The sequence below is a fragment of the Propithecus coquereli genome, unplaced genomic scaffold (assembly GCF_000956105.1).
Source record: "Propithecus coquereli isolate 6110/MARCELLA unplaced genomic scaffold, Pcoq_1.0 Scaffold365, whole genome shotgun sequence".
Classification (NCBI taxonomy): Eukaryota; Metazoa; Chordata; class Mammalia; order Primates; family Indriidae; genus Propithecus; species Propithecus coquereli.
In genome coordinates this window covers 428,170-432,305 of record NW_012149341.1, presented here as the reverse complement: position 1 = coordinate 432,305, position 4,136 = coordinate 428,170, and positions in this window count along the sequence as shown.

Here is a 4,136-nt window from a genome sequence, read left to right as displayed (position 1 = left end):
CCAATTCCCCTCTTGCTTCCCTACAGTCTGGTCTTAACACAGCAACCAGAATGATCTTCTTGAAAGTCCAGTGGATAATGTCACTTCCCTTCATAAAACTTACCAATGGCTCCACATTCCTCTGAGAATAAAAGCTCAAACAGTTAAAGTGCCTAACATAATCTGGTTTCTCTCTAACTTTATTTCCAAATTCCCCACTAATATCCCCCCTGCTAACATTGGTCAAGCTATAATGTCCTCTTCAAATGCCCCAGGTAAGCTCTTGCCTCACAGATTTGGCACTGGCTGTTCCTTCTGTCTGAAATATCCTACTCCCTGGATATTGAACTTTTATGTATCTGTGGCATGTACTGTGGGTGAGGTAGCTCCATGTAAAGGGTAAGGGTTGGTTTAAAAGATAGTAGATAATGTACTAAACTAGGATAGTAGCAGTGATAACAATATGATATACTCTGTAGAAATGCCTTGGCTGATAGAATTGGCAGGACATTTTTGGCTACTGATTGGGTTTGATAGGTTATAAAACAGAGGGTTTCACTCTGGTCTCTGAGTTAAGAAATAGGAATGGGCATAGGATCAAGTTTGAACAGGACAATTTGAAGGTTTCATGGCATAAGTAGGCGGGTATGCCCAGCAGATTGTTGAAAACTTGTTCATAAAGGGAAAAATAAAATACATTATAATTTTAATATTCCCAAGGGATATAGTCCGAGATCTACAACAACAAATCTTTAAATTTGCATGTATCTTAGTAATAATGAGCAATTAGGAGTTACTGGGTAAATAATGGTAAATAGAGGACAAAAGAAACATTGCTTTAAGATACAACAACATGACAGAATTCTGAGCTTATTCACTGGCTATGTTTCTATTAATATCTCCATGCCTTGCTGTAGTCAGAACTCATATTCCTGATTTAGCAAAATTACAATTACTTCCCATGATAAACATATGTGTCAATCTCAAATACTTCAACGATGTCTCTCAGCAGTCATGATGCCTAATCAATAGGGAACCAAAGGGCTCCATACATGTTTCCTCTAGTAAAGAATCCGCCCAGTCTCCCTAGGGCCTCGGTCTCCCCGATCTTTTGCATAGTCTTCTCCGGACCCTTTTCCTTTCCTTCCATCTCTCTAATATCTACTATTTTTATTAATATAATTGGTAGCAAATAATAAATAAGTAAATACAGAAATATAACTTAAAGTATGATGTGAAACAAATAAAAAAACCCTTCATCTGTATGTGAAGAAACCAACTATCATCAAGTCTATTTGATTTTGTGCCATGTTCTTGGCTTTTGTTATTTCTTAGTGAACAGAGCCCCTTAGTTATCATTGTATTTTGTAGCATAGATAACTCAGGGGCATATATTTAATGAAGATTTTATTACAGTGATGAATATTGTTATTAAGGTATCTTAGAAGATGAACCGATGACAGCTAAAATATAAATGAACTTCTCTTTTGAAAATACAGTTGAAAAATTATAGGGAAACATGTGCTTAAAATTATAAAAATGGTTTTCATCTATAAAATATTGGTATATGACAAACAGTTCCAGCTCTCTCATTTCCTAGATTTTCACTGAGGTTTGGGGTTACAGGGAGTTGAAATTTCTGGTTAATATATGATACTGTTGGGGCTCAAAAACCAATACCCTAAAATGTGACATTTTGACATGCTACAATGACTAAAGAAGCCTCAAGGTCTCTCTCACCTCCTCCTACCATAGATTATTCAAAAAAGGGAAGAGTTAGAATTTTCTTTTCTAAGATCCAGACCCACCTAGGAGAACAATTGTTCTTTATCTTCCCCTCCCTGTAAGAACTGGAATGTGGCCACACAAGAATAAGACTCTTTAAAAAGATAATGTCCTATTTCTACTAGTTAAACTTTGTTCCCCATCAGTTCACCTCTCTAGTAATCTTTTATTGCTCCCCAACAAATTCCTCCTTTCCCCACTTCCCATAACCCATTTTACCACAAGGCATCTTATGGACTAATGGTTAAAATTCTATGCTTTCACTGCAGCAACCCACTTCCCATTCCCAGTCAGGGAATAAGTTGGTATTTATGTGAAGCATTTGCTTTCACTCCTCCTTACTTCTTCCTCTTTGCCACCTTCGGTACCCCATAGAAGAACCTACAGAGAACTTCTAATTACTGAGGCCCCTTGAGGAACTCAGAAAAAGGCGCCACTTATCCCCTTTTCTTTGAGGTCTTCTGTTTTCTTCATGGAGTCTACAGAGTCATGGACAGATTCCTCTTGGGTATAAATCTCTGCTGGTTTTGTATAATGTTACCTCTTTGGTTTTTAAGGATACTAGAAATTATTTTGTATTGTGAAAAAAAATTTTTGATACATATATTAGCTATGCAAAATGACAATGTTAGGGGCAGGTAAACACAGTTGTTTAATGGTTTTTGCTACAGGGGCTCCTTTTTTGAGTTCAGATAAGAAAAGCATGGTTTGGGCACCTACAGGCTGTAGCCTAGAAGCTCATCACTGAGGGAAAAGACTCCCATGGGGAATGAACTGGTCCCAGAGTGGGCTGATTAGCATTGGGTTGCCTGCCAGCCTTGGAAAATGTCCTTACAGTGAGGTGCACTATGGACCCATTGCACTGTCCAGCCCTATAGCATTTCCCTCTTTTGGGGGACCCAGGACTCAGTGTACAAATGAAATCCTTGACTTTGAGGGATCTAAGTATTCTGTACTGATGTTAAAATTGCAAGGGCTCCACCCTAAAGCTAGTAAACTAATTAAGAAACTAGCTAAATTGGAAAGACTACCTAGCAAACTAAATCCGTCTACAGTTGGCTGGCCATTTTAAAACTCGGTATAAAAGAAATTTTGCCTCTATTAAAAAAATTTCCCTTTGTAAGGACATCTTCCTCTCTGCACCTAAACCACTACTAAACCACTAGAAACTTTTAGGATAAGAAGGGCAACTGTCCAGCTCAAAGTTTACATAACAAACCTTACCTTTGTTTAGGTCTACATTAGGGGTTGAGATGTAAATTTTCCACCTAGTATCATGTCTTTGCAAATGCAAATTTAGTGTTGCCTAACAACAATTGTCTAGGGCAATAAAGCAAGAGACCACTAAATCTAAAGTAGGGAAGAAAAACTATTTTAAAAAATGGCGAATGAAAAATCTTATAAATCTATAAGTTCTGCTTCACTGTACATAGTTTCAAGATACTTTGCAGCAATTTAAAATCTTAAAGTCATGTTATGTTAAATTAAGTAGTAGATAATCATAAAATGTCTGAGTCATTCCTAGGTAAATTAAAATACTGAAATAAATATTAAACATAAGTTTAAGTTTATATACTTTAACATCTTTAACATGGTATAAAAGGCTAACTATATTTAGATCTATTGGGGACTGATGACATGTCAAAGTTACTTTAACTTTCTAGGTTTTTCATTAAAAAGAAAAGTTACTAATAATTAACATTGTAATTAATATATGTGATTAAAAACTAGTAGATATTTAAAAAATTCTATATGCAAACTCCATTAAAAGGCAAGATTGGTTTTGATTTTTAAAAAAAGTTATAAAAATATAGAAATATAGTTTTGTAACACAGGTAAAATTCTGAAAAAAGGGCAATGGAGTGTTTTATGAGTTGTCTCTTCAAAACCCTCCACCCTTTTTGGGAATTAAAACCTGCATTCCTGCCTGAAGCTACTAATCAAAGGGGCAGAAAAATGTTCTTTGCTGTTTGTTTTCTAGTATCTTAAACCACAGGAGATGGCTCAATAGAATTTTCTGGACAAGGAATTGGAGATTGTGGTCACCTGAGATAAGGTCAACTAAAACCACCAATTATAGTTAAATAACAATAGCCCAAAGCCATGACATTTGACACTGGCCATGTAGAACTGAACTCAACTGCCAAAACTCCCTTTTAGAAAGCCCAGTTTTTCTGCTTAAAGGCAGGATGGCAGTCTTAGAGATGCTAATCCACTGCCCTCCTCATTTGCTAGCAAATTAATAAACCTCTCTTTTCTTTTCCTCAAACCACTTGTCCTCCTTTGTTCTCACTAATTCAGCCTCTGAGACAATTGCCAAACTTTCTATAACAGTTTTGTTAAATTTAAATTAATTTTGCATAATTTAATGG